General features: G+C 39.0%; 1 protein-coding gene across 4 annotated transcripts in view; it reads left to right on the top strand.

Moving 5' to 3' along the window:
- Nucleotides 1–27434, top strand: part of INPP4B (inositol polyphosphate-4-phosphatase type II B) — an 855326-nt gene that overhangs the window by 384591 nt on the left and 443301 nt on the right. The gene's annotated exons all lie outside the window — the stretch shown is intronic.

The raw sequence follows: 27434 nt of genomic DNA, 5'->3' as shown, positions 1-27434 counted from the left end.
TTTTCTGTCATTAAATGAAATATTGCATGCTGTATTTATATATAATCTTATATATGCCAGTCATTATTTCAAACTCGGGAAATAAAATTATTTTAAAATGCACATGATCTCTTCTCCTTATAGAATTTACAATCCAATGGGAATTGTAAACTCTTCATTAATGAATCACACAAGTAAATATATGCTATACCACAAAGGAGAAGTACTAGATGCCGTGGAAGCAAATAATGGAGAATTAGACCAAGTCAAAAAGGTCAGGAAAGGCTTTAATCTCAGCACAAAGCATTGGCATATGACTTACTCCTCTGGTTTATGACTGCCATAATAAAAACTGATACATACAGAACTTGTATTATATGCTTCAAAGTACTAATCAGTGTCTCTTAGAGAAAAGTGAGTCCACCACAAATACAAATTCTTTTACTTTGAAGTTATTAAATAAGCAGAGCTCTTTAGTGTTGAAGTTCTAAGGAGGGATGGTGATAAATACATTTTGTTTTCATTTTCCCTTCATGTTTTGGAAGCAACCGATTAGTAGGCATGGGAATCAGGTAAATGAAGTTCTGCATAACAACTTTATTAAGGATAAAAGCTTAATTGGATAATATGATATACTTGATGCTTTCTAATATTTCATTCTGGAATTAACTTATCTAACCAGACAGACAGGCTTCCTGTGTGGAGCAGAGTTCACTGTCATGGGCTTACCATACATAGGAAGCAATAAAAGAAGATAATTTCTTGAGAGTAAAACAGAGAAGCCCAAATGAATAAGGAAGGAAGAAAAGGACAAACTCTCTAGTGGAGTTCTATTAGCAATAAAATTCCTAAGGAATGGAAGACCCCCACCCCCAGCCATGTTCTCTTTCTTTCCTTCATGCATTTAGACATAGCGGTCAAACCCTATGGCTCACCAGTATTAAATGTGGCCCTTATGTAAAAGAGACTATTGGTTCCCAGGAAGTCCTGCTCTCTATTCATGAAGTTGAGAATAGCACTACTCCTTGTGTATCTGGTGGGGAGTTCGGCTTTTAATTCTATAGCTACATTGTCCAATAAATTAGCCACCAGCCACTTATGGCTATGTAAACTCAAATTACATAGAAGTCCAGTTCCTTATTAACACTGGGCACATTTCAGTGTGAAATAGCCAATTCTCAATAGCTGGTTAATATGAGAACGGAAAAGATTAGAACATATTTGCACTATCACAGAACCATCTATTGGCTAGCACTACTCTAGAGGTCACTGAAAAAGTGAGCTCCAGGGCCTTGCTGTACCTTATGCCAAAGCCCATTTACTTTTGTTTTTATCCCAAATTATACGTAGCCACATGCCAATATGTTTCAAAAGAGTTAATACAACTATAACACATAACAAATATGCTTCGATAATATAAATTCAATTAATAATTTATTTAAAAATTATAAAATCTCTAACAAAGGAGAAATCATATTCAAAGACAAAGCTAAAATAAATAATTAAATAAACTTCTAAATGTTCCTTCCTTCAATTTCTCACTATGTGAAGTCTCATTAGAGGGATTCCACTCAGAAGCATGGATAGAGTTAGGTGAATTAAGTGGTTGTAGGGATTTGTAATTGTGTAGTTAGGACCCTATGTTCTACCTGGTGATTTTTTTGTGTTTTCCTTATTCACCCTTTTCAGGCCTTAAATAAATGTTGCCTCTTTAGGGGTACTGGAAATATTTTCTTCTACCTCATGTTTTTCTAAAGGAGAAAGATCAGCTTCTAGTGTTCATTCCCCCACTGTTCTCTCACTCATTGGCGGTAGGTTCAGAAGATGATTAAACAGTTTAATCTACTTTTTTTTTTTTTTTTTTTTTTTTTACTCTGTTGCCAGGCTGGAGTGAGGCGGTGCAATCTTGGTTCACTGCAACCTCCGCCTCCAGGGTTCAAGTGATTCTCCTGCCTCAGCCTCCCGAGTAGCTGGGACTACAGGTGCGTGCCACCACACCCAGCTAATGTTTGTACTTTTAGTAGAGACGGAGTTTCATCATGATGGCCAAAATGGTCTTGATCTCCTGACCTTGTGATCTGCCTGCCTCAGCCTCCCAAAGTGCTGGGATTACAGGCGTGAGCCACCGCACCAGGCAATAATCTACTTCTTAAATTGGCTCCTTTTTTCTCTACTTCATGTAGCACAGGTAGCATTTGCTGCATCTGAGTACCTTTTAAAAAAATTTTTGGCCCAATAAACTGTTTTTCCAGCATGTTCTTCTGAATATTTTATTAGAGGGGTCCCTGTAGTGATAGACATAAAATTCAACCATTTCTGGATCTACCAAAAGCATCTGACATTTACACAAATTATATTTATCTTTACCTCCCAAATTGGAGAACATTATCTCAGAAGTATTTTTTTCATTAGGACAACATCTAATCTAGGCCTAGATGGTCTTCATCAACATCCTCCTTGGATTTCCTTCAGTATGTGCTTTCAAAAATGCTTCCTTTTCTGGAGTCTTAATTCTAATAACGTCTTGAATATGTCCCTTGTAGGCAGCGGTGCAGATTTGGAAGAGATGTGGCTCTCATGAGCTGAATCTCATGGCCTGAAACACAGCATTGCTTTAGGGACTGCAATCCCAGCCTTCCTATCTACAATTATGGAGCCTTGAAACTAACCCAATAACATTCTGAAGTTTTTTTTTTGTTTTTTTTTTTTTTTTTTTTTTTTTTTTTTTATTATACTTTAAGTTCTAGGGTACATGTGCATAACGTGCAGGTTTGTTACATATGTATACTTATGCCATGTTGGTGTGCTGCACCCATCAACTCGTCAGCACCCATCAATTCATCATTTACATCAGGTATAACTCCCCAATGCAAGCCCTCCCTCCTCCCCCCTCCCCCCTCCCCATGATAGGCCCCAGTGCGTGATGTTCCCCTTCCCGAGTCCAAGTGATCTCATTGTTCAGTTCCCACCTATGAGTGAGAACATGCGGTGTTTGGTTTTCTGTTCTTGTGATAGTTTGCTAAGAATGATGGTTTCCAGCTGCATCCATGTCCCTACAAAGGACGCAAACTCATCCTTTTTTATGGCTGCATAGTATTCCATGGTGTATATGTGCCACATTTTCTTAATCCAGTCTGTCACAGATGGACATTTGGGTTGATTCCAAGTCTTTGCTATTGTGAATAGTGCCGCAATAAACATACGTGTACATGTGTCTTTGTAGTAGAATAATTTATAATCCTTTGGGTATATACCCAGTAGTGGGATGGCTGGGTCATATGGTACATCTAGTTCTAGATACTTGAGGAATTGCCATACTGTTTTCCATAATGGTTGAACTAGTTTACAATCCCACCAACAGTGTAAAAGTGTTCCTGTTTCTCCACATCCTCTCCAACACCTGTTGTTTCCTGACTTCTTAATGATTGCCATTCTAACTGGTGTGAGATGGTATCTCATTGTGGTTTTGATTTGCATTTCTCTGATGGCGAGTGATGATGAGCATTTTTTCATGTGTCTGTTGGCTGTATGAATATCTTCTTTTGAGAAATGTCTGTTCATATCCTTTCCCCACTTTTTGATGGGGTTGTTTGTTTTTTTCTCGTATATTTGTTTGAGTTCTTTGTAGATTCTGGATATTAGCCCTTTGTCAGATGAGTAGGTTGCAAAAATTTTCTCCCATTCTGTAGGTTGCCTGTTCACTCTGATGGTAGTTTCTTTTGCTGTGCAAAAGCTCTTTAGTTTAATTAGATCCCATTTGTCAATTTTTGCTTTTGCTGCCATTGCTTTTGGTGTTTTAGACATGAAGTCCTTGCCCATGCCTATGTCCTGAATGGTACTACCTAGATTTTCTTCTAGGGTTTTTATGGTATTAGGTCTAACATTTAAGTCTCTAATCCATCTTGAATTAATCTTCGTATAAGGGGTAAGGAAAGGATCCAGTTTCAGCTTTCTACTTATGGCTAGCCAATTTTCCCAGCACCATTTATTAAATAGGGAATCCTTTCCCCATTTCTTGTTTCTCTCAGGTTTGTCAAAGATCAGATGGCTGTAGATGTGTGGTATTATTTCTGAGGACTCTGTTCTGTTCCATTGATCTATATCTCTGTTTTGGTACCAGTACCATGCTGTTTTGGTTACTGTAGCCTTGTAGTATAGTTTGAAGTCAGGTAGCGTGACGCCTCCAGCTTTGTCCTTTTGACTTAGGATTGTCTTGGCAATGCGGGCCCTTTTTTGGTTCCATATGAACTTTAAAGCAGTTTTTTCCAATTCTGTGAAGAAACTCATTGGTAGCTTGATGGGGATGGCATCGAATCTATAAATAACCTTGGGCAGCATGGCCATTTAATGAGTCTAGCTGTCAATTCTTCCACTCTTTTTTCAAGATTTTTAGTTTCTTTGCGCTGGGTACGTAATTCCTCCTTTAGCTCTGATAAGTTTGATGGACTGAAGCCTTCTTCTCTCCTCTCGTCAAAGTCATTCTCTGACCAGCTTTGATCCGTTGCTGGTGATGGGCTGCGCTCCTTTGCAGGGGGAGATGCGCTCTTATTTTTTGAATTTCCAGCTTTTCTGCCCTGCTTCTTCCCCATCTTTGTGGTTTTATCTGTCTCTGGTCTTTGATGGTGGTGACGAACTGATGGGGTTTTGGTATAGGTGTCCTTCCTGTTTGATAGTTTTCCTTCTGACAGTCAGAAGGACTCTCTGTTGGTCTGTTGGAGATTGCTTGAGGTCCACTCCAGACCCTGTTTGCCTGGGTATCAGCAGCAGAGGTTGCCGAAGATAGAATATTGCTGAACAGCGAGTGTACCTGTCTGATTCTTCCTTTGGAAGTGTCCTCTCAGGGGTGTACTCCACCCTGTGAGGTGTGGGGTGTCAGACTGCCCCTAGTGGGGGATTTCTCCCAGCTAGGCTACTCAGGGGTCAGGGACACACCTGAGCAGGCAGTCTGTCCGTTCTCAAATCTCAACCTCCGCGTTGGGAGATCCGCGGCTCTCCCCAAAGCTGTCAGACAGAGTCGTTCGCGTCTGCACCGGCTCCCGCTACTTCCCCTGTTGGTCTTCAGCTGTGCGCTGTCCCCAGAGGTGGAGACTACAGAGACAGGCAGGCTTCCTTGAGCTGCTGTGAGCTCCACCCAGTTCGAGCTTCCCAGCGGCTTTGTTTACCTAGTTAAGCCTCAGCAATGGCGGGCGCCCCTCCCCCAGCCTCGCTGCTGCCTTGCGGATAGATCGCGGCAGACTGCTGTGTTAGCAGTGAGGGAGGCTTCGTGGGCGTGGGACCCTCCCGGCCAGGATTGGGATATATTCTCCTGGTGTGCCTGTATGCTTACAGCGCAGTATTGGGGTGGGAGTTACCCGATTTTCCAGGTGTTGTGTGTCTCAGTTCCCCTGGCTAGGAAAACGGATCCCCTTCCCCCTTGCGCTTCCAGGTGAGGCGATGCCTCGCCCTGCTTCAGCTCTCGCTGGTCAGGCTGCAGCAGCTGACCAGCACCGATTGTCCGGCACTCCCTAGTGAGATGACCCCAGTACCTCAGTTGAAAATGCAGAAATCACCGGTCTTCTGTGTCGCTCGCGCTGGGAGTTGGAGACTGGATCTGTTCCTATTCGGCCATCTTGCTCCGCCCCCCCCCCATTCTGAAGTTTTGACGCCATTCTATGTGCCTCTACGCCTCAAACATGAGCCTAGGTTCTAAAATCTCTTTCTAGAGCCATCTGGATTTTCAAGGCATGGCTTTCCTGTTGCCCACATTATAGATGTGTAAGAGCACACATACAACATCTCAGTAGCTTCCCAGGTCAATATCCCTGAGGATAAATCATTCTGGCCTGTTCTCATCTCTTGACCGTCTTCTTTTGGACTTAATATTTTGGACCTCAGCCAGCCTTTCTAATGGGGAAACAACTAAAGTAAGGATGATAATGAAAGAGTGTTAGGCATACAACCTGAATATAATAAATTCTGAAGAAAAGCTAACTTCTATGGTTAGATTTTTGTGTAATTATTTTATTCTATACTGCTAACCTATGATTATAGGGGACAATTTATGGTATCCCCTAGTCCCCTAAAATCCTTCTTTTTTTTTTTTTTTTTTTTTTTGAGACAAAATATCACTCTGTTGCCCAGGCTGGAGTGCAGTGGTACAATCTCAGCTGACTGCAAACTCTGCCTCCTGGGTTCAAGCTATTCTCCTGCCTCACTCTCCTGAGTAGCTGGGATTACAGGCGTGTGCCACCACGCCCAGCTAACTTTTGTATTTTTAGTAGAGACAGGGTTTCACCATGTTGGTCAGGCTGGTCTTGAACTCCTGACCTCGTGATCCACCCACCTCAGCCTCACAAAGTTCTGGGGTTACAGGCGTGAGCCACCGCACCCGCCAAAATCCTTCCTTTTAAAAAGGCAGCCAGTCATTTTTGGTCTTTATGTTTTTTAAGATCCTAACCCCCAAGTGGTGTCTTTGAGCAGTCGTTATCATGAGTCTCTAGCTGTCTTTTTTCCTTTGTTATTTTGGAAACACGCGTGTTTTTATTTGCATTGACATTCCTTGAAAGGTAATCTTACAAGTCATTTTTGGGAAAAACATTGTTTTTAGATAATACTTGATCTGTAGGCTATTTTGAGGGCTTCTCTGTTATCATTACTCTGTCTGACTTTCTGTGATTGGGAAGATGATTTTTTAGGAGGCGACTGTTTAGGACATTTGATTGGTAGTATTTACTGTTTGTGTACGAAGCTACATGAAAGAGCAAAATTTCAAAGCTCTATTATCCCAAAGTTGATGAAGCTAGTTTCACTTTAAACAAACAAAAAAGTACCTTTTTCCTGACAATGATATCTGGGCTCCCCTTTATTAGCTGTGCTTATAGTTTTGACACTCAACGTGTATTTTTCCTGGGCTTATAATAAGGGGTTTTGTAAATGATCACATTCTTGTAAGCTATTGACTTTTTCAATTTTAATTTAAAATAATTCTCAACTAATGCCCGCATATTGCTGCCATATGTCTTCTTCTCTAATATTTAACTATTTCGTTTGTTTCCTCACTCTCATGAGAACACTAAAGGTAATGTTATTGTGATGATTATTACTTTGTGGCTCACCCACAGTCATCTCTTTTACCACTTCCTATGTACTAGACTGCACAAAATGGAATACATGCTCTCTTCTTGAGAAGTTTTCACTACTTATTCTAAGAAATAGATCCCAATCCTACCTAAACATTCCGTTGCTAAATCATATGCCTATCAGTTTATGTTTGGGTAATTAAAACCACTGACCTCGTAGTTTTGTCTGAAATGTAATTTAACAGTTTTACCTCAGATACATCAGGATTAGTCACTTTGTTTTCCCAAAGCTCATGAAATCATGAAATCAAATTATCTGGGAGCTTTTTCAGAAATGCAGCATACTCTCGGTTATACTGACTGAAGATCTGTAGTCCCCAAGTAATTCTAGTATAAAAAAAGTTTAGAAACCATTACTTGAACATATAAGTCTGTTTTACTTTTTCAGTCTTTCACTCAATACATATTTTTATCTCTTACCATATATGAGAATATATGATAATGTGAGGAGTCAAAGAAAGTAGATTTCAGCTGGGCATGTTGCATAAGCCTGTAGTCTTATCTACACACAGGGCTGAGGCTGGAGGTTCACTTCAGCCCAGGAGTTTGAGGATGCAGTGAGCTATGATTGTACCACTGCACTCCAGCCTGGGCAACAAGCACAATCCTGTCTCTAAAAAAAAAAAAAAAAAAAAAAAAAAAAAAGACTTGTATAGACTTGTATAGCAATACACAAATAACCATATAAGAATTCATCATATCATAAAACAAATCAGAATTCCAAAGAAGGAGAACATTCTTCCCATCATATGTAAGGAGCCTTGTTGGGTCGGTAAAGTTCCAGCAGGTGGTAACCTGTTGAAAGGTGTCTCCAGACAAAAGAAATCCAAGGATGCCACAAAACAAGACAAAATCCATGTAGAGTAATAGTAAGGGTTGGAAAGGGGCAGATTTTTAAGTGTCCTGAATGAATTTCTGATGAGCATTTTCACCTTTTATTATGTGACTATAAAAATGACACCCTTAGACGTTCCCTTTTCTACATGACTTTTGTACCAAAGATATTTCTGCTACTTTTCATCCACAACTACTTTCCTCTTGGATCCCTATTGTCTAGTCTCCCTGAAGTGCCTGCTGCTTATAATCACCACACTCTTCTGATTATCCTCTTGTCTTCAGCTATTTTAGATGCAAGTTTTACCAAAGACCTTATTTATCATCAACTCATTCGCTTTACCCAGTTCATTTTTTTAGATATCTAGAATTTGTCTGGACAAATGCATGCTACCTGCCTGGACTCATTGAGCCTAATAAAAAATTTAACTGTAGTGGACTATGATGGAGATGGCCAGATGGCCAGCAGAAATCCTTGTTTTTTTCCAAGTTGTATAATTGACTTCTCAGACCGCCTTGCACCCAGTTGAGTAATGAGACACTTACAGACATGGCCTGTAAAGTACTCATTTTCCCTCATTCCTAGTCTCTTGCTGGATGTCCATATTGAGTGTGACTAAGTGACCTGTCTGCAGTGTGGTAGGGTCTCTCTCAGGCTGGGTTTCTGAAAAACTTCATGAAGCAGAAAGGATCCTCCCCACCCTCCTGCCTCTGTCAGGCAAAAATTGGATCCATGAATTAATAACGTAAACCTAAGTGACTGAGATTTTGTGGTTAGCTTTACTAAAACTAGAATTTACTATAACATATACAAACTAAAAATAAATTGAACAACTCAATTAGGAGAAAGGATTTCCAATTAGTATAAGTATAGGTTTTGCAGTCATTTATGTCTTTGCAATCTTTCTGTATTTGGCACATGTAGATCTGTTGCTTTCCAAAAGCAGAAAAAAAAATGACTATCTGGAGTGGCAATCAGAAGGATAACTAATGATAGTCTATCTTGATTTCAACTGCAATTAATACTTTCTCTGTACCTTAGTTCAGAAGGAAATATTCTTTCTTAATTTTTATTTTAGGTTCAGTGGTACATGTGCAGTATTATATAGATGAATTACATTCCAAGGGGTTTTGGTATACAGATTATATCATCAACCAGGTAATAAGCATAGTACCTGATAGGTAGTTTATCAATCCTCACCCTCCTCCTACCCTCCATTCTCAAATAGGCCCCAGTATCTATTGTTCCCTTCTTTGTGTCCACGTGTACTCCATGTTTAGCTTCCACTTAAAAGTGAGAATATGTAGTATTTGGTTTTCTGTTCCTGCATTAGTTCCCTTAGGATTATGACTTTCAGCTCCATTCATTTGCTGCTTAGGACATGATCTCCTTCCTTTTTACAGCTGCATAGTATCCTATTGTATATGTGTACCATATTTTCTTTATCCAGTCTACTGTTAATGAGGATTTAGGTTGATTCCATGACTTTGCTATTGTGAATAGTGCTCCAATGAACATACATGTGCATGTGTGTTTATGGTAGAATAATTTATATTTATTTGGGTGTAAACCAAATAATGGGACTGCCGGGTCAATTGTTACTTCTGGTTCAGGATCTTTGAGAAATCATCACACTGCTTTCCACAATGGTTGAACTAATTTACATTCCCATCAGCAGTGTATAAATGTTGTCTTTTCTCTGCTAATTCACCAGTGTGTTATTTTTTGACTTTTTGATAATAGCAATTCTGCCTGATGTGAGATGGTGTCTCATTGTGGTTTTGATTTGCATTTCTCTAACAATTAATGATGTGGAGCATTTTTTTCATATGTTTGTTGGCCATATGTATGACTTCTTTTGAAAAGTGTCTGTTTGTATTCTTTGCCCACTTTTTAGTGAGTTTATTTGTTTCTAACTTGTAAATTTGTTTAGGTTCCTTATAGATGCTGAATATTAGACCTTTGACAGATATATAATTTCCAAATATTTTCTCCCTTTCTTTAGGTTATCTGTTTACTCTGTTGATAGTTTCTTTTCTGTGCAGAAGCTCTTTGGTTTAATTAGGTCTCATTTGTCAATTTTTGTTTTTGTTGCAATTGCTTGTGTTGTCTGCATCATGAAAACCTTGCTGGTTATCCTCCAGGGTTTTTGTAGTTTTAGGTTTTACATTTAAGTCTTTAATCCATCTTGAACTGATTTTTGCATGTGGTGCAAGGAAGAGATCCAACTTCAATCTTCTGCATATGGCTACCCAGTTATCTCAGCACCATTTATTGAATAGGGAGTCTTTTCCCCATGGCTTGTTTTTGTAGATGTTGTCAAAGATCAGATGGTTGTAGGTGTATGGGTTTATTTCTGGACTCTATGTTCTTTTCCATTGATCTATGTAACTGTTTCTGTACTAATACCATGCTGTTTTGGTTACTGTATCCTTGTAATATAGTTTGAAGTTTGGTAAGGTGATGCCTCTTGCTTTATTCTTATTGCTTAGAATTGCCTTGGTTATTCAAGCTCTTTTTTGGTTCAATATGAATTTTAAAAAGTTTTTTTGTAATTCTGTAAAGAATGTCATTGGTGGTTTGACAAGGATAGCTTTGAATTGTTAAATTGCTTTGAGAAGTATGGCCATTTAAACAATATTAATTCTTCTAATCCATAAACATGGAATGTTTTTCCACTTGTTTGTGTTATCTCTGACGTTTTTGAATAGTGTTTTCTAGTTCTCCTTGTAGGGATCTTTCACCTTTTTGGTTAGATGTATTTGTAGGTATTTTCTTTTCTTTTATTTTATTTTTCAGGCTGTGGTAAATGGGATTGCATTCTTGATTTGGCTCTCAGCTTGAATATTATTAATGTATAGAAATTCTAATGATTTTTTAAGTAACTTTTTTTTGAGACAGCATCTGGCTTTATTGCCCAAGCTGGAGTGCAGTGGTGCTATCACAGCTCACTGCAACCTCCAACTTTCTGCTCAAGTGATTCCCCCATCTCACCCTCCTGAGTAGCTGAGACTACAGGTGTACACCACCACACCTGGCTAATATTTGTATTTTTAGTAGCGATGGGGTTTTGCTATGTCACCAAGGTTGGTCTTGAACTCATGAGCTCAAGCAATCTGCCCACCTAGGTCTCCCAGTGTGCTGGGATTACAGGCACCCACTGCGCCTGGCCAATGCCACTGGCTTTTGTGCATTGATTTTATATTCTAAAATGTGGCTAAGTTTGTCCATCAGATCTCAGAGCTTTTGGGCAGAGACTGAAGGTTTTCGGCATAGAATCACAAAGCCTGCAAACAGCTAGTTTGACTCCCTCTCTTCCTGTTTTGATGCCTTTTATTTCTTTTTCTTACTTATTGCTCTGGCTAGAACCTCCCATATTATGTTGAATGAGTGATGAGAGTGGGGATCCTTCTTGTTCCAGTTCTCGGGGAATTCTCCTTTTGACCGTTCAATATGATGTTGGCCGTGAGTTTGTCATAAATGGCTTTTGTTATTTTTAGGTATTATTTTATTATTTTTAGGTATATTCCTTCAATGTCTAGTTTGTTGAGAGTTATTAATGTAAATGGATGCCGAATTTTATTGAAAGCATTTTCTGCATCTGAGATAATCATGTGGTTTTCAGTTCTGTTTATGTGATGAATCAAATTTAATGATTTCTATATGTTAAACCAACCTTGCATCCCAGGGATAAAGCCTACTTGATCATGGTAGATTGGCTTTTTGATGTGCTACTGGATTCAATTTCTAGTATTTTGTAAAATATTTTTGCATCTGTCTTCATCGAGGATATTGGCCTGAAGTTTGTTTTTTTTTTTTTTTTTTTTTTTTTTCTGTTGTGATTCTGCCAGGTCTTGATATCAGAATAATACTGGTCTCAAAGAACGACTTAGGGAAGGGTCCCTTCTCTTTAATTGTTTGGAATAGTTTCAGTACAAATGGTATCATCTCTTCTTTATATATCTGATAGAATTTGCCTATGAATCCATCTGGTCCTGGGCTTTTTACGTTTAGTAGGATTTGTATTACTGATGCAATTTCAGAACTCGTTATTGGTCTATTCAGAAATTCAATTTCTTCCTGGTTTAATCTTGGAAGTTGTATGTTTTCAGGAATTTAGGAATTTCTTCCAGATTTTTAAGTTTGGATGTATAGAGTTTTTCATAGTATTCTCTGAGAGTTTTTTGTCTTTCTGTGAGGTCAAGTGGTAATGTCTCCTTTGTTATTTCTTATTGTTTTTATTTGGATATTCTCTCTTTTTTTTTCTTTATTAGTGTAGTAAGTGTTCTTTTATTCTTGTTTATTTTTCAAAAAGCAACTTCTGGATTTGTTGATTTTTTTTTTTTTGGAATCTCAATTTCCTTCAGATCAGCCCTAATTTTGCTTATATCTTCTCTTTTGCTAGTGTTGGGGTTAGTTTGCTTTTGTTTCTCTAGTTCCTCTAGGTTTGATGTTAGTTTTTAATTTGAAATCTAACTTTTTGATTTGGGCATTTAGCCCTATCAAATTCCCTCTTAACACTGCTTTAGCTGTGTCCCAGAGATTCTGATAGGTTGCACTTTTATTCTTATTAGTTTCAAAGAATTTATTGATTTCTGTGCTCATTTTATTGGGTACCAGAAGGTCATTTAGGAGCATGTTGTTTAATTTCCATGTAACTGTATGGTTTTAAGCAATTCTCTTAATATTGTTTTCTATTTTTATTATGCAGTGGTACAAGAGTGTGTTTGGTATGATTTCACTGTTTTTGAATTTGCTGAGTATTGGTTTATCACCAATTGTGTGGTTGATTTTAGAGTATGTGCCATGTTCCGATGAGAAGAATGTTTTGGGATGGACAGTATTGTAGATGATATTAGCCCCATTTGGTCAAATGTCAAGTTTAGGTCTTGAATATCTTTGTTACTTTCCTGCCTTGATAATCACTCTAATACTGTCTGTCAGTGGGGTTTTGGAGTCTTTCACTATTATTATGTGGTTATCTAAGACTCTTCTTATGTATCTAAGAACTTGCTTCATGAATCTGGGTGCTCCTGCATTAAGTGTGTATACATAGGATAGTTAGATCTTTTTATTGAATTTGACCCTTTACCATTTTGTAATGCCCTTGTCATTTTTTATCAGTGTTAACGTCTGGTTTACCTGAAATTAGAATAGCGACACCTGCTTTTTTTCTGTTTGCTTGGTAGATATTTCTCCATCCCTTTTCTTTGAGTTTATGGTTGTCACTGTATGTGAGATGGGTCTCTTGTAGACAACACAGTTGGGTCTTGCTTTTGTATCCAACTTGCCACTCTGTGCTTTTATTGGGACATTCAGTCCATTTACATTTAAGGTTTGATCCTGTCATTGTGTTGTTAGCTGGTTATCATGCAGACTTGATTGTGTGGTTCCTTTATAGTGTCAATGGTTTACGTACTTAAGTGTGTTTTTGTGGTGGCTGGTAACAGTCTTTCCTTTCAAGATTTAGCACTCTGTTAAGAACCTCTTATAAGGCAGGTCCGGTGGTAATAAATTTTCTTAGCATATACTTTTCTGAAAAGTATCTTATTTCTTCTTTGCTTGTGAAGCTTAGTTTGGCTAAATATGAAATTATTGGTTGGAATTTCTTTATTAATACTGACTACTGGCCTCCAGTTTGTTCTGGCTTGTAGGTTTCAGCTGAAAAGTCCGCGGTAATCCTAATGGAGTTCTCTTTGTAGGTGACCTGTCCCTTCTCTCTAACTGCCCTCAATATTTTTCCTTTCATTTCAACATTGAAGAATCTGATAATTATGTCTTGGGGATGGTCTTCTGGTGTAGTATTTCACAGGGATTTTCTACATTTTCTGAATTTAAATGTTTGCCTCTCTAATGAGGTTGAGGAAATTTTGTGAATGATATCCTCAAATGTTTTGCAAGTTGCTTATTTTGTGCCTCTCTCTTTCAGTGATGCCAATGAGTCATAGATATGATCTCTTTACATAATTTCATATTTCTCAGAGGTTTTGCTCGTTATTCTCTATTGGTTTTGTTTATTTGTTTTTTGTCTGAGTTAGAGAAACAGTCTTTGAGCTCTGAGATTCTTTCCTCCTCTTGGTTGATTCTGCTGTTAATACTTGCGATTGTACTAAAAAATTGTTGAAGTGAATTTTTCACTTCTATCAGCTCAGTTTGGTTCTTTCTTAAAATGGCCATTTTGTCTTCTAGTTTCTGTACCATTTTATTATATTTCTTAGATTCATTGAATTGGGTTTCATCTTCCTTTTGAATGTCGATAATCTTCATTCCAATCCGTGTTCTGAGCTCTATTTCTGACATTGCAGCCATTTCAGCCCAGGTAAAAACCATTTCTGGGTAAGTAGTGTGGTTGTTTAGAGGTAAGAAGGACACTCTGGCTTTTTGAGTTGCTAGAGTTTTGCGCTGTTCTTTTCTCATATGTGTGAGCTAATATTCCTTCAGTCCTTGCAGTTGCTGTCCTTTAGATGATTTTTGTTTTGTTTTGTTTTTTGTTTTGTTTTCTGGGTTTCTTGTTTATTTGCTTTTATCTTCTGTGATGCCCTTGCAAATTTGCTTGTGGTATAATATGGGTTCAGTCGACTAGTTTTGATTCTATTCTACTCCTGGGTCTTGGAGGTGTCCCCTCCAGTTACTGTCTCTATGCCCACATTTCTTTTGTTAAGTATTCTGATCCATGGGGCTCTCTCAAGCAGGGGCCACAGTTGGGAGACAGGCCATATCTTTTCTGGGTCAGTTCTAATCTGCTGTTGTTGTGCTTCCTGGGAGATCACAAGGTTGCACCTGTCCACAGAGTGCAGACAGAAGCAAAACTGCTGGTCTAGAAGCTCTAGCAGGTGTGGTCTATCTGGCTATGAGAGGTGGGTGTGAGTGGAGTTTCTTGCCCTACCATCCAGGTAGTTTCTACATCCAGGTGGTTTCTGGGGCAATAGAAGGCTGTGGTCTTTGACAAATTTAGGCAAAAGTAGAACCGCTGGGCCGGAAGCTCTAGCAGGTGTAGCTTGCCTAGCTAAGAGAGAGAGGGGTAGGTGGAGTCACTTATCCAGCCATCTGGATGTTTCTCCAGACAACAGGAGGCTGTTCTCTGTGGCTGAATTCACATAGAAGTGGGATTGCTGGGCTGGAAGCTCTAGCAGGCGTTGTCTGCCTGGCTACCAGCAGCGGGAGTCAGTGGGGTAGTCTGCCCTACTGTCCAGGTGTTTTCCTGGACAACAAGAGGTGGTGCCCTCCAGCTAGGTTCACACAGAAGTGGGACTGATAGGCTAAAAGCTCTAGTTGGTGTTGTCTGCGTGGATACCAGCAGTGGGAGTGGGTGGGGTCACTCACCCTGTGGTTACCCACCTGTGGTCACCTACCCTACTCTACAGGGTTTTCTCAGGACAACAGGAGGCTGTGCCTGCCTTCTGAGCTCAGACAGCAGAAGGATCACTGAGCTGGAAGCTCTAACAGGCATTGCCAGCCTAGCTAACAGCAGTTGGAGGCAAGGGCAGGATCATTTATCCTGCTGTCTGAATGTCTCCTGGGACAACAGGAGGCTGCACTCACTGGCTGAGTTCAGACAGAAGAGGGATCATTGGACTGGAAGCTCTGGCAGGTATGGCTAGCCTGGCTACCCGTAGTGAGAATGGACAGGGTCACCTGCCCAGCTACCCAGATGTTTCCCAGGACAACAGGAGGCTGTGTCTACTGACAGTTCAGACAGAGGTGGAACTACTGGACCAGAAGCTCTAGCAAGTGTTGCCCTCCCGGCTACTAGTGGTGAGGGTGGGTGGGGTCTCCTGCCTTGTAGCCCTGATGTTTCCTGGGACAACAGGAGGCTATGCCTTTAAGGCTGAGTACACACAGAAGTGGGACCACTAGGCCAGAAACTAGCAAGCATTGTCCATCTGGCTATCTGTGACAAGGGTGGGTGAGGTCACCTGTCTTGTCATCTGGGTGCTTCCCGGGATAACAGGAAACTGCAGTTTCCAGCTGAGTTCACAGGGAAATGAGTCTGCTGGACTAGAAGTTCTAGCAGGTGTTTCCCATCTGGCTATCTGTGGGGGTCATGGGGTCAACAGCCCTGCTGTCTGGGTACTTCCAAGGACAACAGGAGATGGTGGCTGCCAGCCAAGTTAAAGCAGAAGTGGGACCACTGGGCTAGAACCTAACACGAAACCTTGTCCGGTGAGCTGGATGGAGCAATCTTACCACTCTCAGGCACCACGGCTGCAACCTCTGTTGGGGCTATTGTGCTGGTGATGGTCTGCTCTGAGGCCAAGGTCTTTTAGAGTTCCCCTTGCAGAGAGTTGCCCCCACAAAACATCTGCCTCAGTATAGAAGCATGGTGGGGGGTCGTGGAGTGGGCCAAAGGGATGCTGTCATTCCCTGTCTTGCATTTGTCCCTATAGATAGTGTGTATCCCCAAGAGGAGTCTTACTTATCCTTTTCCATTTTGGAGATGTTCTCCTGGCTCTACGTTAAGCCCAGACAGGCTGGTGTCCAGCTTTGCTCCTTTCTGCTCTCTGTGTTCCTCTACTGCCTTGATGGATTCTGATGTGGTTGCTCAGATGATCAGCCTGTAGGGTCAATGTTCACTAGCCCTTTTGTTTCCTCTAGAAGCAGCACGCGTGAGCTGCTTCTAGTCTGCCATTTTGGCCTTTCCCCCAAAAAGGAAATATCGACTACAAATCGGATGACACTGATAAGTTTTATTAATTTTCCTTAGTCATGTAGCTAATGACCTAAGGGATCTAATCTTTATTAGAAGTCAAGTCATCAAATGTTGAGAGTCTAAATTGTCTTCATTAATTTATCTGAGAGACTGTGATTTTATAGGTAATAGGATTTAGGAGCAGTACCAAGACTGAAAATTGGTATTGCCAGAGTTCTAGTTTTGTGTAGTTTTTACTATTTTGTTTTGGGTAGCTACTTCAAGAAAAATTCATGAAGTAGAAAAGTTTTTCTTTTCAAAATACAAATGTCTGCTTTTGTATTGGATTCCAAATTTCCTTTTAAACTATGGCCTCATGCAAGTTTGTATTCTTCTGATGGGAGTCAAAGAAATAATGATCTGAAGAGATATAGTGCCTCTGATTCAGTAATTCACATCTCTGCCTTGGAGCAACGGGTGGCTTCCGTAATCATAGATTGATACAGAATCAAAGAAAAAAGTCTGTGCTGTAGATACAAGAGTCTTTTGAGTTGGGGAACTATGTAATCATTCTGAGGCACTGGTATTGGGGATCTAAAGTGGGAACGTAAAGAATATTCAGATATTGGAGGTACATTTGGGGAAAAATATTTCAGAAATGTATTTTCTTTTTCAGTATTAAAGAGGAACTTTTAACAGTCATATAATCAAGAGACAGAATGTTTGATTTTCTTCCAGAGATAGTACTTACTGGGCTGAGTATCACTGACAATGACAACTTGGTCAGGGTATGGGGTAAAGGTAATTGAAATGGCAGATGGGTAATTGGACACAATGACTTTTTTTTTCCTACAACGATCTTTACAGTACTTTTGTAGCTTAAGATTCTGAGATATGCATAAATTTTTTCATTTGATGCTATAAGCTACTGAAGATAAATTAATTGTTCAGATTTTCTTTTTTTCTTCATAAATGTATTATTTTCTCTTTACTAAGTAAGACATACTTTTCCAAAGAATTTAAGAATTCCTAGAAATGTTCAACAAAGTGAAAATTTCACTGTAGTTTTGCCACCTGTACAGTCAGTTTCCTTAGTTGCAGAGAATATACTCTAGCTAGTTTAAAGGGAAAAGGAATTCCTTTGAAAACATTAAGCAGAGTGAACTTACACAATAGGCGTACTGCTAAGGCCCACAATGCTTTGAAAATCTGAAAAAGAAAATAATTTGTAGGTTGAAAAATTTTTATTACATGATATTATATCTTTATACCAATGCAGTCATAAACTAATATTATATAACATATACATGTGCATGTTTGTGTATACTATGGAGGAAGGGGCTGGTGAAGGCAAGAGTGCCTAGGATCCATTAAAATCCTAAAGAACAGAGGCTCAGGCTTGGAGGGCGGGTACTCAGGAGCTCCAACCCCGGCCAAATACACATGAGCACTGCTCCAAAGAAATCTCACTGTGACTGCTGCTAGCAGAAATCTCACTGTGACTGCTGCTAGCACAGGTATCTCTGCCCATACTGCTGATGCTGGGCCTCAGGGCAGAACCTCTGCCCCCACTGTCTTGAGAGCTGGCAAAGGTGTCATCTCTCAGAATGCGTTGCTAGATACATTGTATTTTTGAGCTGAAGTCTTGGACAATGGTATCAGAAAAGCCTGGGACATGTATTTGTTCTCTATGTGTAAGGAAGACTAAGAAGTGGATTTCTAGCATCCGTCTTGGTGATGTGTGAACTTGCAAGGTGGGATGTTTCCTTGACGTAGGAGAGATGTTCCAAATGTTTTGGATAGCCAAATGTACCGCACAAAAATAACTACTGCCAACACATTGACATATTAGCATTTAGACTTTCTGGTATGCTAGGTTTTGTTTTCATTTAATAGTTAAAAAAAAAAAAAGCTATAGCTGTAGAAACATGAATACTTACTGTGTGATAGGTATAGCTAACATTGTTTGAATTATCTATTTTGATCATTAATTAAAAATGACAGCATTTGGTGATAGCCAGTGTTATTATTTTCCCATTTTATAGATGAAAAAAGCAGACTTAAGTTAGGTAACTTCTTCATGGAGATAAAGTTAAAGAGTAGTAAGATGGAATTTTACGTGGAGTTTTACCTGCTACACAAACCATAGTCATAAATGAGATATACAACTTTTAATACAGCTTTTTACATTTAACATTTTGGTATAAGCCATTTTAAACTCTTCCTTAATGTCTTTTTAATAGTGACCTAGTATTCCATCAAATTAGTTAATGCAATTTATTTAAATATTTCTCTATTGTTGAATATTTAGGATGTTTCTATTTCTTTCCTACTTTAGTCATTTGTGGTAATTTGTGTATATAACTTTTTTCTATATTTAGGATTATTTCTCTAGAATGGAAACCCAAAATTAGAATTACTATATCAAAGAATATGAAAACATGTTTTGAAAAGCCAATGTCACACCTTTATTTAATAATGAAGAAACAAGCTCATTAATTTATTCAACATTCAACATATTTATTGCATGCCTCCCACATGTTTCCTGTGGTACCTGTAATGTCATGATAAATATTTGACAGTCATTTGCCTAAACAGCATTATTGTATAGTGGGTATTAAAATAAGATGTGTCTGAAATGAGCATCTTGTGCTAACCACATATGGTGAGAATGCTTCCTAGATTTTCTGGGACAGGATAGGAACACTTTTAGAGTTCTTAGAAAACACTCTGGGAATGTAGGAAAGTAGCATTCAAAGTAATCTCAAAATAGCATCATATATGAACAACTTCTTCTTTGCCAATTTGTTAGATGAAATATTGTTGATCATTATTTATAATGGTTATTTTCTTGAGTATTAATGAAGTTGAACATTTTCCATGTTTATTCATGAATTGTTCCTTCACTGTGAAGCATCTTTTAAATATTTCTCACTTGATATTTAGTATTTGTACAAAATAGATTTTGGTATATTGCTTTTGTTGCAAATAATTTTATGTCTGCTCCTATTTATTTTAACTAGGAAAGTTTTTTGCACAGCCCAATCTTCCAGGCATTTTCTTTATCATTTCTTCTAGCACTTATAAGATTCAGAAGTAGAGTTGACCCCTCCAAAAGGTGTAAAAATAATCAATTCCATTTTTCTTTATTTTTTTAATTTGTATTTACTTCCATAATACATCTGGAATTTATATCCCTGTCTACTGGGACACAATTGATTTTATTCCAAAAAGATAGGCAACTGTCTCAACAATCATTAAATAATTCATTTCTTTTTTATTAATTTGTGATGCTCACTTTATTATACACTGGGTTTAGGTTTGCTATCTATATGCAGTTTTGAAGTCCTATGCCCATTTATATCAATTTCAATTGTAATAAAAATAATTGTTAATTTTTCCCCACCAAACATCTGAAGGAAATACATTGTCCCTTTAATAATTAGCACAGTGCTTGGCATATGACAGGCATTATATATTTGTTGAATGAACAATTACAGAAAATTGAATGTTTCTGGGATACCCATATTTTCCCTCTAATCTGTACATAACTTTCTCAGTCATTTCTTCACTATGTCACATGTTATGTCACAAAATATATTTTATCATTAGATAGACAAAACATTTTATTAATATTCATATTCAGAATATTCTTTATGATCTAGAATGCTTTCTTCAAATAAGCATTGGAAAATTTTAAGAGCTTCTAAAATTACTTTCATTAGAATTTTCATTGGAATTATACTAAAAATACAAATTAATTTGGAAGGAATTGATATTTATACTGTAAATAATTTCCCACTTACATATGTGTTACAGTTCTTTACTTCTCTTTATAGATTCTTGTAATTTTCCTTACAGAGTTATTCATAATTTCTTTATTGATTTTGTTGTTACTGCTATAGTAATTTGGGTTATTATTGCTGCTATTGGGAGGTGCATTCATTTGGAAATTTTATTTTCTATTTTTTGCTATTATATAGAAAAGTTATTGCTGCAAATTTACCTTGCATCCTTGACTTTTGAGTTATTTTATTAATTCTAATATAACTTTTTTTTTTTTTTTTTACAATTTTTCTGTTGACCTGAAGGCTATGTTGAGAATGCCATTGTCAGCTTAATCCTACTTTGCCTTTACAGTTAGAGATGGAAACTGAGCAACAACTATAAGATTTTTAAAACCTTTGGGAAATTAGATTTAATTTTAACATTTATCTTAAAAGTAGTTTAATCTAGATTCTAGTAACTATATTTGAATAATTTGTAAGGCAAATATTTCAATGCTGGACCTATTATGGAACAAGTGTATGAGTTCTCAGAACCCATGAAAACCTGTTGTCTTGGTTCATTTACATTGCTATAAAGGAATACCTGAGGCTGGATTATTGATACAGAAAAGAGGTTTATTTGGCTTATGGTTCTGCAGGTGAATGAACACCTGCATCTGATGAAGACTTCAGGCTACTTATATTCATGGTGGAAGGGGAAGGGGAGCCAGTGTATGCGGAGATCACATGGTAAGAGAGGAAGCAAGAGAGAGCAAGAGGGGACGTTCTAGGTTCTTTTTAAGAATCAGCTCTTGTGGAAACTAATAAAGTGAAGACTCACTCCCTGCAGAAAGGGGCATTAATCTATTCATGAGGGATCCACCCCCATGACTAAGGCATCTCCCATTAGACCTCATCTCCATCATTTGGGATCTAATTTCAACATGAGGTTTGGAGAAACTAACATCCAAATCATAGCAGCCATATTGCAGAATTCTCTGACTTACACGGCATGGTCTCTCCTTGATCTCTTCTAAATTCTGTCTCACTCAGCTTCTGCCTTTGCTATAATATCCCAAAACCTCTCACTGATGTGGGCCCTTAACCTGGAGTTATTCAGGCTATTTGGGGTCAGCACAAGGCCCAGTTTTCTTCCATGGGGTAAGATGGAAAAGACAAATAATCATCTCTGACTTTAGCTCTATCCCCATCACACCAGGATCCTGGAGTAGGGGGAAAAAAAAAGAGGGATGTTATGAAAACCTCATCCAGGGCTGTGTTAATTTGCTTTTGCATCATGGTAAAGAAACACTTGGAGCTGGGTAATTTATAAGAAAAAGAGGTTTAGGGCCGGGCGTGGTATCTCAACACCTGTAATCCCAGCACTTTGGGAGGACAAGGCGGGTGGATCACGAGGTCAGGAGATTGAGACCATCCTGGCTAATATGGTGAAACCCCATCTCTACTAAAAATACAAAAAATTAGCTGGGCGTGGTGGCGGGCACCTCTAGTCCCAGCTACTTGGGAGGCTGAGGCAGGAGAATGGCGTGAACCCGGGAGGCGGAGCTTGCAGTGAGCAGAGATCGCCCCACTGCACTCCAGCCTGGGCGACAGAGGGAGACTCCATATCAAAAAAAAAAAAAAAAAAAAAAAAAAAAAAGCGGGGGGGCGGGTTAATTGGTCCATGGTTTTTCAGGCTTTACAGGAGGCACAGTACTGGAAATCTGCTCCTGATGAGGTCTCAGAAAGCTTCCACTCATGGTGGAAGGCAAAGGAGGAGCAGGCATATCACATGGTGAGAAGGGGAGCAAGAGAGGGAGGGGAGGTACCAAATTCTTTTGAATAACCAGATATTGCATGAAGTTAGAGCAAGAACTCACTTATCACCAAGAGAGTGGTGCTAAGCCATTCATGAGCGATCCTCTTCCATGATCCAGTCACCTCTGACCAGGCCCACCTTCAACAACGAGAATCACATTTCAACATGAGATTTGAAGGGCACAAACATCCAAACCACATCATTTTGCCCCTGGACTCCCAAATCTCATGTCTTTCTCACATTTCAAAATACAAATCATGCCTTTCCAATAGTCCCCTAAAGTCTTAACTCATGCAAACATTAATTCAAAAGTCTCAAGTCTAAAGTCTCGTCTGGAAATTAGTTCCTTCCATCTATGAGCCTGTGAGATAAACAAATGAAAATCTAGTTATTGACTCTCAAGATACAATGGTGGTACAAGCATTGGGTAAACATTCTCATTCCAAAAGGGGAGAAAATTGGCTAAAAAGGGGGGCAATAGGTCCCACACAAGTCAGAAACCCAGAAGGGCTGTCATTAAATCTTAAAGCTTCAAAACAATCTCCTTTGACCTCATGTCCCACATCTTGGTGTGAGGGCTGGGCTCTCATGGCCTTAGAAAGCCCTGCCCTTGTGGCTTCTGTGGGTCCACATGGCTGCTCTCCTAGGCTAGAGTTGAGTGCCTGCAGCTTTTCCATGCTGAAGCTGCAATCTACTGGTGGCTTTACCATTCTCAGGTCTGGAGTTCAGTGACCCCCTTACCACAGCTCTACTAGGCAGTGCCCTGGTGCAGACTCTTTGTGGGTCTCCAATCCCACATTTCCCCTCAGCATTCCCCTAGTAGAGTTTCTCTGTTGGGACTCTGCACTAGTGATAGACATCTACTTAGGCAACCAAGCTTTCCTATACATCCTCTAAAATCTAGGTGGGAGTGGCCAAGCCTCTTTCACTCTTGTATTCTGTGCACCTGCAGGCTTAACACCATGTAGAAGCAACCAAGGTGTATGACAGCTTGTGCTCTTCAAAGTGGCAGCCTGAGCTATACCTGTACCTGAACCCCATTGAGTCAAGGTTAGAGATGGAGTGGCCAGGATGTGGGAAGCAGTATCCCAAGGCTGATCAGGGCAATGGGGCCCTGAACCTGGCCCCAGAAACTATTCTTTCCTCCTAGGCCTCTGGGCCTATGATGGCAGGGGCTTCCTTGAAGACTTGTAAAATGCCTTTGAGACCTTTTTTCCATTGTGTTAGGTATTTGCACTTGGCTCCCTTTTAGTCATGCCAGTCTCTCTAGCAAGTAGTTGCTCTGCAGCTTGCTTGAATTCCTTTTCCGAAAATGCTTTTTCTCTGCCACATGGCCAGGCTGCAAATTTTTCAAACTTTTACTTTACTTTTACTGCTTCCCTTTTAATTGTAAGTTCTAATTTTAAGTCATTTATTTGCCCTTGTATCTCATTTAAGTTGTTAGAAACAGCCAGATCACATATTGAATGCTCTGCTACTTAGAAATTTCTTCTGCCAGATACCCTAAGTCATCAGTCTTAAATTCAAATTTCTACAGATTCCTAGAACTTGGACAGAATGCAGCCAAGTTATTTGTTAGAGAATAAGAAGGGTGACCTTTACTCTGGTTCCCAATAAGTTTCTCATTTTCACCTGAGATCTCTTTAGCCTGGACATCAATGTCTGTATCTCTGTCAGCATTTTTATCACAACCATTTAACCAGTCTCTAAGAAGTTCCAAATTTTTCCTCATCTTCCTGCTTCTTCTGAGCCTTCCAAACTCTTTCAGCCTCTGCCCATTATTCACTTCCAAAGCTGCTTCCATATTTTCTGGAACCTTTATAGCAACACCCCATTCCTCAGTACCAATTTTCTGTCTTAGTTTGCTTTTGCATTGCCGTAAAGGAATATCTGAGGCTAGGTAATTTGTAAATGAAAGAGATTTATTTGATTCACAGTTCTGTAGATGCCATAGGAACTGTGGTGACAGGATTTGCTTCTGGTGAGGCCTCAGAAAGCTTCCAATTATGGTGGAAGGCAAAGGAGAAGCAGGCACATAGATGGTGAGAGAGGGAGCAAGGTGGGGAGGAGGTGTCACACTGTTTTAAACAACCAAATATCATGTGAACTTGGAGCGAGAACTCACTTATCACCAAGGGGATGTTGCTAAGTCATTCATGAGGGATCCTCCCCCAGGATCCAGTCACCTTCCACTAGGCCTCACTTGAAATGTTGGGAATCACATTTCAACCTGAGATTTGGAATAGACAAATATCCAAACCCCATATCAAGGGCCACAAAAAGAATGGATACAGGGACCAAAGAAGGCACTAGCCTATATAGAATAAGGTAGAAGCATAATAGGAGGCCACCTCAATTTTTTTGAATATTATGCATTTTAATTCTAAACAGTAATGTTCAATTCAGTTTAACACTCAGAAGTTGTTTAACATAGAAGTTTGAATTTTCTACTGAAGGAAAACTTTTATGTCCTAATTAAAGAAAATACCCTATTTGGTCATTTATCATGAAGATAATGATAAATGTTAAATAAGGCCTTATTTGCGTTAACTCTGTGGGATGTGTATTTAAGGTGACTATACAGTTCAGTGGGTTTTAGTAAATATTGGTTCTTGCTACGTGATAGGAGCTGACAAGTAATGAATGACTCCATAATGGGAACAAAAAAAAGTCTGAAAGACTCAGACTCACATAAGACAGTTGACCTTTCTGCATCATAAACTTTGGTCCTTTGGACTCGCACAGCTATCCAGTTTGTATTTGATGTGTTTATTCATTGCTATATAAAGTGTTACTCTTCTTCAGTATGCATTACTGGTATTTAAAAAAATTATTCAAGGGCTTATTTGGACACTATGGACTATATGAGACTATGTTGGCCTCTGTGTGTTCTTATTTTATTTGCAAGTTAAACTCATCACCTTTGCAGAAGTGATGTCAGCTAAAACATCCAGAAGAGATGTGCAGTCTGTTCTGTTAATAAGGACAGGACACTGCCATCTACTCTGTACAACAGAGCACAATGCCTAGCTTTGGGTGGATTTGAAAAAGATGAAAGATAAATTATGATGTTGTTCAAGTGTTAAAGTAAAACTCCTATCTCAGACACTTAAGGACCACAAAACTTTGACCAAAATGTCTTGTAAAGTCTACCGGATGAAAGTTTGATATAGCAAACATGTGACTTTTCTATATTATTTTCTGTTTTGAGTTTAGTAATAGATGGTTTGTATTTTCTTTAGTTGCAGCTAAGTGATCAGTTTCATGATTTCTCTTATTATGAAACATGTTTTTTTCCTTAACACTTATCTTAAAAGCAACTCTGGGTCTACCAGGCTCAAAAAATGAGAAAACTTAAGAAAAATTGGAATATTTTGTTTTCCCCAAATTAAAGGAGGCCTGGTATAATTTAAAGCTTATTCTTTGTAGTTTAGCCTTCTTATATTGAAAACAATACAGAATGATGAGAGATATATGATAATGTGAATGAGAAAATTGTATATCTCATCTGCATTATTGACATTACTAGGGGAAAGTTTCTTTCAAATAATGTACAATGGTGAAACAACAACTTTAATCCAATGAGTTACTACATCTTTTGACCAAATAGTATGAAATCTTGGCAACTGATAGTAAATTTACAATTTGAAAACTGTTCCTGATAATAAAATAGAAAAAAGAACCAGGTAACTTTTTTTATACACTTATTGAATTAGATATAGTAGTACATTTATTTATTTATAGCATGACATATAGTGGTAAAATGCCCAAACTCTGGAACTAGATCAGTGGTCTTTTTTTTTTTGAGGTGGATTCTCGCTCTGTTGCCCAGGCTGGAGTGCAGTGGCCGGATCTCAGCTCACTGCCAGCTCTGCCTCCCAGGTTTACGCAATTCTCCTGCCTCAGCCTCCCATGTAGCTGGGACTACAGGTGCCCGCCACCTCACCTGGCTAGTTTTTTATATTTTTTAGTAGAGAAGGAGTTTCACCGGGTTAGCCAGGATGGTCTCGATCTCCTGACCTCGTGATCTGCCCGTCTTGGCCTCCCAAAGTGCACTTTGGGAGATCAGTGGTTTTAAATTCAAATACTACCCTTTACCTGTGCGACTCTGACTGAATTACTTCACCTGTCTTTGCCAAATTCTCTCTATGTAATAATAATGGTACCTCCCTCATAGGGTGCTTGTATTGGGGGTCCTCAAGACCACCTTTAGGCTTGATGATTTACTAATGTATCAGTCTGTTATCATGCTGCTAATAAAGACATACCTGAGACTGGGTAATTTATAAAGGAAATAAGTTTAATTGAGTCACAGTTCTGCAGGACTGGGGAGGCCTCAGGAAACTTACAATTATGATGGAAGGGGAAGCAAACATGTCCTTCACATGGTGGCAGCAAGTAGAAATGCAGAGCAAAAGGGGGAAAATCCCCTTATAAAACCATAAGATCTTGTGAGAACTCACTCACTATAATGAGAACAGCAGCACTGGGTAGCCACCCCCATGATTCAATTACCTCCCACCAGGTCCCTCCCACAACATGTGGAGATTATGGGAACTACAATTCATGATGAGATTTGGATGGGGACACAGCCAAACCATATCATCTAAGATACAGGAAAGCTGTATAATCATAGTCATGCTTTCTTATAGTGAAAGTATACAAATTAAGAACAGCAAAGAGAAAAGGCTCATGGTGCAAAGTCCAGGAACAAACTCCCAGGTATCCTCCCCCAGTGGAGTCACATGGAGATGTGATTAAATCTACCAGCAAAATGATATGTAACCCATGAAGTGTGGTAAACCAGAGAAGCTCAGTTAAGCTTTGGTTTCTAGAGTTCTATTAGATATCACTCACATAAGCATGCAGCACTGGATGATTCAGACACCAGACCCCCTTCCCACAAGCAAAAATAAATGTTCACCATAAATCACATTTTAGAATAAATGTATCTGATCCAACTGAAACAGCATAGCCTAAGGCCTCATGCATACAAAACACTCTTACCAGGTAGACTTTTCCAGGAGTTCAGAGGTTATCTCCCAGAAGCTAACTGAAGGCCAGACCTGAAGATGTACCTTTCTTTGTGATGGGCAGAGTTTGAGTAACTCAGGCCTGCTGAGTTAACCCTTTCTTGCTGAGTAGTTATGAGGAATAAATGAGTTAATCCATGTAACTTAAAATAGTGCCTGGCATAGGATAGTACTTGGCACACTTAAGCAGCAAACAAGGATCAGCTATAATTTATTCTAGAGGAGCTCTACGGTCTGAATAAAGCTGACTAATT

The sequence above is a fragment of the Rhinopithecus roxellana genome, chromosome 2 (assembly GCF_007565055.1).
Source record: "Rhinopithecus roxellana isolate Shanxi Qingling chromosome 2, ASM756505v1, whole genome shotgun sequence".
In the NCBI taxonomy this organism is placed as follows: domain Eukaryota; kingdom Metazoa; phylum Chordata; class Mammalia; order Primates; family Cercopithecidae; genus Rhinopithecus; species Rhinopithecus roxellana.
The sequence above is the reverse complement of the archived record's forward strand: the minus strand, read 5'-3'. Positions and strand labels throughout refer to the sequence as shown.